The following is a 10,928-nucleotide window of genomic DNA, read 5'->3' on the forward strand; positions in this document are numbered from 1 at the left end:
GCGTGAACCGGGGAGGGGGGATGCAAGGCCTTCCTTGTCTGGGTGGTGGCGTGCCGAGTTCCTCTGCGATGTTGGGTTGGTTTCTTTTTTCCTTCCGGTGAGGGGCTTGCCGCTGCGCAGCTCTAACGGTGTCCCCGCTGACGTTTCAGGAGCTGCTGCAGAAGAAAGAAGAAGAAGCGGCGTGGGGACGCGGGAGGCAGGAGCGAGCAAGCAAGGAAGCAAGCGAGAAGAGGATGCGGAAGCGTGCAGACGCGGGGGGGAAGGAGAGGCACCCTGGGCAAAGCACCCGTCCCGTTAGCGGGGCCACAGTCACATGTAGTCCCATTTGAGTTTGAGCGTTGCCGGCGCCTTGGCCGGCTGTGTGCTGGGCGACCTCCCTGTAAGCAGGGCTCGGGTCTTTGCTTTTGCTGTAGTTGGCCTTTTGCCTTTCTGCTCCTTTGGCTGCCTGGGGAGCGTGGCCCCCTGTAACGCAGGGCGAGAGCCACCTCTCCGCACCTTGGTGGGAAACGGAGCTCGCCGGACCCCGAGGCCGCCCTGTAAGCAGGGTAGTGCCGTTTCCCCGCCCCTCTTCCTCCTCCGGCCCCTCGGCATCGTTGCCTGGTGGTGGCCTGTCAATGCGACGGCCCCGTATTCGGGGTGCGCGTCAGGGCATCTGGCCTTTGGCTTTAGCTGGGAAGCCCCTTGGCACGTTGAGGTCTGCGGCCTCCGTGCAGGCTAGGGACAGGTCACAGGCTCTCGTCTGTTGCCCGCGGTTGTGGGTTTATTCCCAGGGTTTGGCTGCGCTGGGTTGTCCTTCCCTTCTGGAAAGTCGCGCCTGTGTGTGCGTTGCCCTTCCTTTCCTTGTTTGCGATTGTGGAGTGACAGAGCGACTGAGCTTTCCCTTTAGGCCCCCACAAAGATGGCTGCAGCTTAGCTTCGGCTTCCCTGGGGGGAATGGAGGACTGTGTTGCACGCCGCAAAAGGGGTGTTCCCTCTCAGTCCCGCGAGCGCAGCGAGTGTCCTGTCTTCCTCCATTTTATTTAGCGTGGATCAGAGCCACGTGGTAGTTCAGTGGCCGAGGCCGCCCTGTATCCGGGGCTTGCGCCTGTCCTTGCATGGCCGCCTGTTCCGCTGGCGGCGTGGCAGCCCCGTAGTCGGGGCGTGTGTCCCAAGCTGCGGAGCCCTCTGTCCCCCGAGCAGCCCTCCCGCCCGCCCTGTAATCAGGTGCGGGGAGGCTGCGGCATTGCAGCCGGCTGCTCTAGCCATCCAGCTGGTGGGAATGACCCCTCCCTGTCCCGTCAGAGGGTGCAGGTTGAGGTTCTGCTTGAGTGTGCGGTGACCTCCCCACTCGGTGGGTGGAGGTTGCTCCCCGGGTTCCCAAAGACGAGAGGTTGGTGATGTTGTGCTGCTGCCGGGCGGGCCAGCCTGTAGCTGAGGCGTTGGCGGGAGCCTCGTGCTCCGCGGGGCTTCTTGGGGAGGGTGGGCAGCGGGGGTACCGTCCTGTAGGCAGGGCTGCGCGTGCCCCCCCCGTGAGTGCTTGGTGAGCTGCGTTGTGAGAGACCCCCTGTACTCAGGCGGGAATGTGGCCCCGGCCTTTCAGAGGCACGGGGCCTTGAGACGTGGGCTTGGGCTTGCGCCCTCCCCGGAATCAGGGCTGGGGTCCCGACCGCGGCATTTGGCCGTGCCGCCCCGCTGCCTGGCAGCTGAGAGTCGCTCCCGCCGCTGGGGGAGAAACCGAGCTCTGTGGCTCCAGGGGTGTCGTCCACCCGCCTGTAATCAGGGTCTGGGTGCGCGAGCGCTTGTGCTCTGCTGGCAGCCTGTGCGGGGTGACCGCCCCGTTAGCGGGGTGCGGGTCGAGGTGCCCCCGGACTGGGAGAGAAGGAGCCTCCCGCGGCCGCTAGGGATGGGGGCTGCCCTGTAAGCCGGGGAGCGCCAGTGCCCCGCAGTCCCAGGCCCTTTGCAATGGAGGCAGTGGCCGGGGGTCCCCTGTAAGCAGGGAAGCTGACTCTTTGGCCGCTGCTATGCGTGTGTGCCCAGCTTCATTTGCCCAGTCTGCCCGCCTCTGTGATCCCCCGCAGCACCGGCTGGAAGCGCGCCGTGCGCCAGTGAGGTGAGAGAAGCTGCTGCAAGTATTTCTTGCTGGCGTGAACCGGGGAGGGGGGATGCAAGGCCTTCCTTGTCTGGGTGGTGGCGTGCCGAGTTCCTCTGCGATGTTGGGTTGGTTTCTTTTTTCCTTCCGGTGAGGGGCTTGCCGCTGCGCAGCTCTAACGGTGTCCCCGCTGACGTTTCAGGAGCTGCTGCAGAAGAAAGAAGAAGAAGCGGCGTGGGGACGCGGGAGGCAGGAGCGAGCAAGCAAGGAAGCAAGCGAGAAGAGGATGCGGAAGCGTGCAGACGCGGGGGGGAAGGAGAGGCACCCTGGGCAAAGCACCCGTCCCGTTAGCGGGGCCACAGTCACATGTAGTCCCATTTGAGTTTGAGCGTTGCCGGCGCCTTGGCCGGCTGTGTGCTGGGCGACCTCCCTGTAAGCAGGGCTCGGGTCTTTGCTTTTGCTGTAGTTGGCCTTTTGCCTTTCTGCTCCTTTGGCTGCCTGGGGAGCGTGGCCCCCTGTAACGCAGGGCGAGAGCCACCTCTCCGCACCTTGGTGGGAAACGGAGCTCGCCGGACCCCGAGGCCGCCCTGTAAGCAGGGTAGTGCCGTTTCCCCGCCCCTCTTCCTCCTCCGGCCCCTCGGCATCGTTGCCTGGTGGTGGCCTGTCAATGCGACGGCCCCGTACTCGGGGTGCGCGTCAGGGCATCTGGCCTTTGGCTTTAGCTGGGAAGCCCCTTGGCACGTTGAGGTCTGCGGCTTCCGTGCAGGCTAGGGACAGGTCACAGGCTCTCGTCTGTTGCCCGCGGTTGTGGGTTTATTCCCAGGGTTTGGCTGCGCTGGGTTGTCCTTCCCTTCTGGAAAGTCGCGCCTGTGTGTGCGTTGCCCTTCCTTTCCTTGTTTGCGATTGTGGAGTGACAGAGCGACTGAGCTTTCCCTTTAGGCCCCCACAAAGATGGCTGCAGCTTAGCTTCGGCTTCCCTGGGGGGAATGGAGGACTGTGTTGCACGCCGCAAAAGGGGTGTTCCCTCTCAGTCCCGCGAGCGCAGCGAGTGTCCTGTCTTCCTCCATTTTATTTAGCGTGGATCAGAGCCACGTGGTAGTTCAGTGGCCGAGGCCGCCCTGTATCCGGGGCTTGCGCCTGTCCTTGCATGGCCGCCTGTTCCGCTGGCGGCGTGGCAGCCCCGTAGTCGGGGCGTGTGTCCCAAGCTGCGGAGCCCTCTGTCCCCCGAGCAGCCCTCCCGCCCGCCCTGTAATCAGGTGCGGGGAGGCTGCGGCATTGCAGCCGGCTGCTCTAGCCATCCAGCTGGTGGGAATGACCCCTCCCTGTCCCGTCAGAGGGTGCAGGTTGAGGTTCTGCTTGAGTGTGCGGTGACCTCCCCACTCGGTGGGTGGAGGTTGCTCCCCGGGTTCCCAAAGACGAGAGGTTGGTGATGTTGTGCTGCTGCCGGGCGGGCCAGCCTGTAGCTGAGGCGTTGGCGGGAGCCTCGTGCTCCGCGGGGCTTCTTGGGGAGGGTGGGCAGCGGGGGTACCGTCCTGTAGGCAGGGCTGCGCGTGCCCCCCCCGTGAGTGCTTGGTGAGCTGCGTTGTGAGAGACCCCCTGTACTCAGGCGGGAATGTGGCCCCGGCCTTTCAGAGGCACGGGGCCTTGAGACGTGGGCTTGGGCTTGCGCCCTCCCCGGAATCAGGGCTGGGGTCCCGACCGCGGCATTTGGCCGTGCCGCCCCGCTGCCTGGCAGCTGAGAGTCGCTCCCGCCGCTGGGGGAGAAACCGAGCTCTGTGGCTCCAGGGGTGTCGTCCACCCGCCTGTAATCAGGGTCTGGGTGCGCGAGCGCTTGTGCTCTGCTGGCAGCCTGTGCGGGGTGACCGCCCCGTTAGCGGGGTGCGGGTCGAGGTGCCCCCGGACTGGGAGAGAAGGAGCCTCCCGCGGCCGCTAGGGATGGGGGCTGCCCTGTAAGCCGGGGAGCGCCAGTGCCCCGCAGTCCCAGGCCCTTTGCAATGGAGGCAGTGGCCGGGGGTCCCCTGTAAGCAGGGAAGCTGACTCTTTGGCCGCTGCTATGCGTGTGTGCCCAGCTTCGTTTGCCCAGTCTGCCCGCCTCTGTGATCCCCCGCAGCACCGGCTGGAAGCGCGCCGTGCGCCAGTGAGGTGAGAGAAGCTGCTGCAAGTATTTCTTGCTGGCGTGAACCGGGGAGGGGGGATGCAAGGCCTTCCTTGTCTGGGTGGTGGCGTGCTGAGTTCCTTTGCACTTTTGGGTTTTCCTTTTCCTTGAGGTCAGGTGGGCTTACTGCTCTGTAAGTCTGACGGTGTCCCCGCTGACGTTTCAGGAGCTGCTGGAGAAGAGAGAAGAAGCGGCGTGCAAACGCTGGAGGCAGGCGTGAGCACGAATATTCTGTTGATTGTCAATTTTTTTCAATTCACTTGTCTTTTGGAGTCACAGCTGATATTTGTGTATTTCTCTTGTTAGCTCTTTGTTGCCTCCATGAGCCTTTGATAATAAAATTCATATGCATGTTTTTGTTATCACGATATCTGCTTTTAGTCTCTGGTCTTCTCTGTAGTTTGATGTTAAGTTATGCCTGAGTTTGCATAAATCTGCTTCTTGTTGATTTGCTTTTATTTCTTTCTTTCACGCAGAAGTAATATTCTTTTTTCTGTGTTGAGGATTTTTGTGGCCTTTCTTTTTGGGGTTTTGTGATTTCTTTCCTCATTTTCCTTACGTATCATGGCATAGGGTACAAAATATTGCCTTGGCCTGATTTAGGTCAGCTCTGCTGTTTCTGTCCCAGCTCCCAGTGCTGCTCCAAGCCCTGTTCCTGTACGGTAGGAGAAAACGTGAAGATGAACATCGTTTGCTCTGTTCAGAATTACTCCGTAACAGCCGAAAACATTGGAGTTTTATTAGTATTGCAGTTGTCCAAAGCATAGCGTCGTACCATCCACTTCAAGGTATGGGTATTCTGTCCCTGCTGAAACTAAGGTATTGATTTTATGCTGTGGTCTTGTGTTATTCTTATAAGTCCTAACTATTTACTACTTCCTGTCTTACTTCTTGATGTTTACACAGATGTGATTTCCACATCCTTTGGTCCATCCTTGTCAATGATCTATCCATGAAGTTCATTTAGTTCATGGTTTTGGGCTCCGTTTGTCATAGCACTCCTTCAGTACAAGCGGAGAGGCTCCACTGTGGGATTATTGCTTGGGAAGCTGGTTCTGATTTCATCAGAATTCATTCCTCTTTATTTGGGGTGGTTCTTACTGTAATCGTGTTATCGAGGCCTGTAACAACCGTAGCGATGATGGCCCGCGGTATTGTGTAGCAGCTGTTTATTCTTGCACAGCGTCAAATCCCTTCGAAGTACACAACAGATAGTATCCAGCTTTACCCACCATGTGCCCACATGTCCTTTAGAAAAAGTAATCCTACAGATAGGTTTGTCTTTGAGGCAGGAATAATCTAGATTGTCTTGCTCAGCTTGTTCTTTCCATGCCCCACTGGGTCTTTATCCCTCTTCTGTGGTACACAGCATGTTTCATAGGACAGGATCAGCCCTCCTGGCAGATCCGCAAGTGTTGACCAACCAGGTGGCTTTTGCTAAATACGCGTCCCAATGTTTGACTGGAACGTACCCACGGCTGCTACGGCAGTCTTTGATAGGCCTGCCTATCATCTGATTTTTCCAGATGCTACATGTGGTAGGGATGTGATTCACCAAGTCAGTGTTGTGTTCTTTTGCCCAGGGGATTATTTTGGAAATGAGTTCTGTTGTCTGGCTCAGTTCTTCCTGGGGTGCTGCGTCACCAGAAGGCTGGCTTTTCAGGGCCCCGGATAGTACTTTGGGCAGTAGCAATGTGCGTGGGGCCTGTTTCCATCCATCCGGTGGTTGCTTCCACCATTGCGCGTGGTGCTCGGCTGGCCAATAAATGTGATCTTTTCGGACATCTCACGGTCAGGGCAGCTGTGGGGCCCTTTAGAAGGGTCACAGTACCCACAGGTCCATTCCAAGGACTGAAGCAATCGCAGAGCCTGCGGCAGGGATTGGAGCAGCTGCAGGATGCGTTGGAAGGCTTGGAGCAGCAGCAGAGCCCGTCACAGGTGCTCTGCTGCTCCTCCATTGCTCATCATTGGGTCATCCTGCTTTGTTTTCAATTTTTGGAACTGAGATTAAATTCACTTGTAGATATTATTATATAATAGAAGTGAATAAGAAGCTGCGGAAGTCTCGACATCAATCTGCGTGCTCGTGGCTGTTGCATATTATATCTGATATTAAAACAAACAAACAAGTCGTTAGTTTGCCAAATACATAAAAAAGAAATCACGTTCCACACTAGATCCCGTCCGAGAATGTTGACTCATACTGTCTAACACTTCTCATTTATCTCATGTATTTACGGAACAGATATGTTTTCTAAATTAAGCTTATTAAGCATTCTTTCCACGTTGCTGTACTTGGCATGTATCCTCTCCAATATTTCGTAGTAACTGCTAGAGGAAAGTCAGAAAGAACTTTTCTCTTACACTCTCTCGCCTGCACAGACAATACAAGTTGAAGGAGAGCAGAAAAAAAATCTTCTGTTCCTTGTATGTCTGTAATAGGATGTGCCGGGATTCGGGAAGGCAAAATCCTTGCTGTTGGCCTGTGATATGTGTTTACGAAGCTATAATGAATCATTAAATTAGAGGCATTGATAGGTTTTTTATTCCAGATGGGGGTCATTTTGTTCATCTAATCTGACATCATGCATGTCAGAGAACAGGGATCTTGTCCAGGAATCTCTCCATTGGGATGTTTTGGGAAATTTTGCTGCCCGTATATTCCTGTTTTCATCGGCACCGAGGCTTTTCTTTTACTTCCGCACATGGCGATGTGCGTTTCCTTTCTGTTTTTTTTTTGTTGCATTTTAAGTGTCGGTTTTGCTATTTCCTCATCACGTAAACAAGAGAAATGTTGTTTTTCTGTTTATGTGGAAATTAGTACTGGGAAGTGACCGGGGTCACACGCTTGTAAAAGATGACAAATTCCTTGCAGTTGTGAAATCACCGCACAGGAACTAAGTTGCTGTCGCGATTCTGGATTCATTTGTTATCTCTTTGCATTTGCTTGAGTATTTTCTTTTAGTATTTTTAATCCTTTACGCTCTTGGTGTCAGTTATATCTTATGAAAAAGATTTCCAAAAGCTTATTAGGTTTGTGTTGACAACCATTATTATTCTCTGTTAGTTTCACTGGACTTAGCCTTCCAGAATTGTGAAGTTTTGAATTGAAATGCTAAAACTAAACAAGAGGTTTAGAGCAGTTTGCAAATTCGTGAACTTTAACTTATCGGCTTCTGTCAGACCGCTCCAATCCCATCTCTTAAAACGCAGTTATTCTGCCTGGTTATTCTCAGACTTTCTTATCCTTTGGGCATCTTTTCTACTTTTGCTATGACCAAGTCTGGTTATCTTACCCGTCCTATATATTGTCAAGCGGAAAAATCCGTGACAGTTCTCGAAATAGCTCCTTTTGAAATATATTCCCTGCTCTGTTCAGTGCTTTGAAATGCAGTTTTCTTCTCTGAGAAGTAAAAGTCACCGTTCATTCCTCTGTGGTGATTACTGAATGTCAGTCCTGAGGTATTTAAATGGTGGGAAAAAACGAAAGTCAAATCCTTCACTTCAGCACAGAAGTTGATTTCTGTTAACATATTTTAAGCGTATTTTAGCATTTCAAAATGAAACGCATACAGGTGATGTCATCGTTGCAGTACCAGATGTCGTACGTTGAACACATTATCATTTTGGGGAAATAGTAATTTTTAGAGTATATCATTATTTCATTCAAAGAGGGTTTGCTCTTCTTTTTTGCTCTTTCTTTTCTTTTTTATTCCCTGTCAAAATTACGGTTGTCTTTAATACTGAAAAATGCTTAGCATATTCAAGTGCACAGAAAGCCAACCAGTCTAAAAGGTGATGTCAGCCTGGTACAGAACTGCCGTTACGTTGTTAGCGTGCGAAGTCCGCTACTTCTCATTCCTTTGCAGTTTTCTTTCCTCTTGTTCATTTTCTACCTTTATTAGCAGGGTACTGTTTTTCGGAAGATATTTACAGGGAGCATTTTTGTTGTCGTCGTTGTCTTCAGTCTGCCAGGCTTTCTACGAGTTCTCTTTTTCCATCCCGGCTGTTTGCATACGCTCACCTCTGCTCTGTTGGCACCGAAGCGGTCTGCAATTTATTTCCGCGTTACTTGTTTCAGTCGTGTAACCGTCTGCATCAGGTATTCCTATGAAGGAGAGGCCAGTCAACCAAAGAGACTCATTAGTGGCTGATGGTGCCGGAGAGCTTAAAGATGTTTGTATAAGTACTGATTGTCTCCGGTTGCTGTAGAGTTTGATATTGTGAGTTCACGTGTGCGTTTACATGCACACAAGGGCTGCTCTGAAACGCGCTGGGGCAGATTTTGACTAGCGTGGCACGCAGGCTCTCGCTCGTTGCCGGTGAAAATACGCAGCTAATGGTGGCGACTGCGTTAACAATTGCATTTTTGTAGCCGAGAATGCGCTCTGTCCAATAGCGTTATTGAGCTCTTCGTATCCGCTGCAGTTCCCGTGGCAAGAAATAGGAAGCATTACTTTAGGAGCAGCTCCTATTACTTTAGGAGCAGTACGTATCTTCCAGATAGTGAGATAGATTCTCTGACGTCCAGTCGCGTTTCAGTTCTGGAAGTCAACATGTTAAGTCACGCACATTTTACTACTTACTGGATGATGTAATCCAGTTACGGTGGGAACACGAAGTCATAGCCCAAAGCAGCGAGGAACTCCTGCTGGGAAAGCAGGGCCAACCCAGGGGAACTCTGGCGCCTGCAACGCACCAGACCTCATTTAAGGGTTGGCAGTAGAGGTGAGGGTTTCTAGTCCGGAGATGCCTGGTTATTGCAGAACCTTACGGGCCTTCTGAAGGTAAACACACCTTCATTTCAAAACAGAAAGGAACATTGCCTTTGAGACATAGATATCGGTCATGCTATTTTGCAAAGAATATTCTTTCTATCAATTTCAATTATAACGTTAGTAAATGACATCAACTATTTTAACGCTCGCTGAGACAGTGTTAATAGCATACAGGCGGTTTGGTCGTTGCAGAGCACCGAATGCATATCACTCGGTGTATCTTTCTCAAGTTTCTTCACTTCCACACTTCTTTCATCTAAGCTGAAATTTATTAGAACTCCAGAAGCGTCAGCCCAGGGCGCACATTCACGCCACTTCCTCCTCTTTTTATAGAAGAAGAGAATGTATTTGTTTGCATCTTTTAGCAAGTCAATCTTTCAGATACTACAAGCATCCCCATAATTTTGACAAAGATTCAATATCCACACTAGAACAACAACATCGTAGGGATATTCAGAGAGCGAAGCAAAAGAAAATAAACGGACGAGGTTTACGTATAAACCTCCTCCTAAAAATGGGAGGTACCGATTTGTTATCCACCTTGTAAACTGAGAATCAGCTTAGAGATAAATACAGGAGCTAACAAGTCATGACGATGGAGCATCAGGGTACTCAGACGTGGATATTCCACAGAGAGTCTTTTGTTTGTCTTTGACAGAACAATTTCTTTGTGAGAAAAAATATTCAGAGACAATAGATAGATTGCTACCTGCAGTTCACGTCAGCGGTTGAGAAGATCCGTATGCCTCAACTGCAAGCACAAAATACTGACGTTGGAAGGGGCTGCCTGTGATAGAACTGACTTGTTGTCTGAGAGGAAACAGGGAATCCAGATCGTCTTTCTAGTTAAGTCACAAGTTACATGTGTTTCAACATGGGTTACATACTGCTTTTGGTTTAGGGTTTTTTTGATTTTGTTTGTTTGTTTTTGTTTTGTTTTGTTTTGTTTTCCTGCTACCCGTATTTTGTTTGGATTTTTTGAGCTTCATTTCTAAAGTAGGAAAAATATTTTCCTTAGAGAAAATCACCAGAATGCTGAAGTTAATTTCTGTTTAAATAGGTTATAAGCTCTTCATATGGACTTTGCTTTCACACACCCTAGTATGTTTGAACAGTCATGTTTTATTCCAATTTACAAACTACTTTTATGTTGAGTTCTTCCACACACAGCTCATTTTCACATTTTTTATGCAGATCAATAGAACAGCTGCACAATATTTGGTATGCAATGAAATTGAGCAATGAAATTGAACGTGCTCGTGACTGCAGGAGAAGACCAACCTCACCTAGCATAGCATGCAGGCCCCAGCGTGCACGTAAGGGATGAATAAGAATTATTCATCCCCTAAATGAAGATGAAAATTCCCATTAAAATGAATTAGATAGCAGTCTAATACTATTAAAATGATACTAATATATATGAAAGGTTGAAAATGAGCCTAAGCAATTGTCCTTAGGTCTTTCACACGCCGTCATCCTAACACAAAGGCACTGGAATTTTGGCAGTTTTTCCGCTGAGAAGAGAGCGCCGGTCCCTCGGAGAACTTCAGAGCGTTACAACAGATGGATTTCACGAGTAACCGCAGCAGCCTTGCCCTTCCTAAAGCCTGCTACGTAAAGATTTCAAAAGTTCTGTGTGCTTTCCAAAATAAACTTTGATGGATTTAAATTAGAGATGCGGTGTGGGCTTTAACTCCAATTGCATCATTCAACATAGTTCAACTGTCACGAAAACCAACTACAAATGCAAAGAACCAATAGAGTAAGCACAAGGAATGTATTGCAAGCACTCATGAGGAAAATCTGTTACTCCCCTTTGAGTGAGGTTTATTTCAGAGAACCGGGCCATAGAGAGTAAAAAGCCGAACCAGCAGCTTTGAGTTTTGAAATATTTATGGCAGGAAGAAGCAGCATTAAGGCATTTATA

The sequence above is a fragment of the Tetrao urogallus genome (genome assembly GCF_951394365.1).
Source record: "Tetrao urogallus genome assembly, chromosome: 4".
NCBI lineage: Eukaryota > Metazoa > Chordata > Aves > Galliformes > Phasianidae > Tetrao > Tetrao urogallus.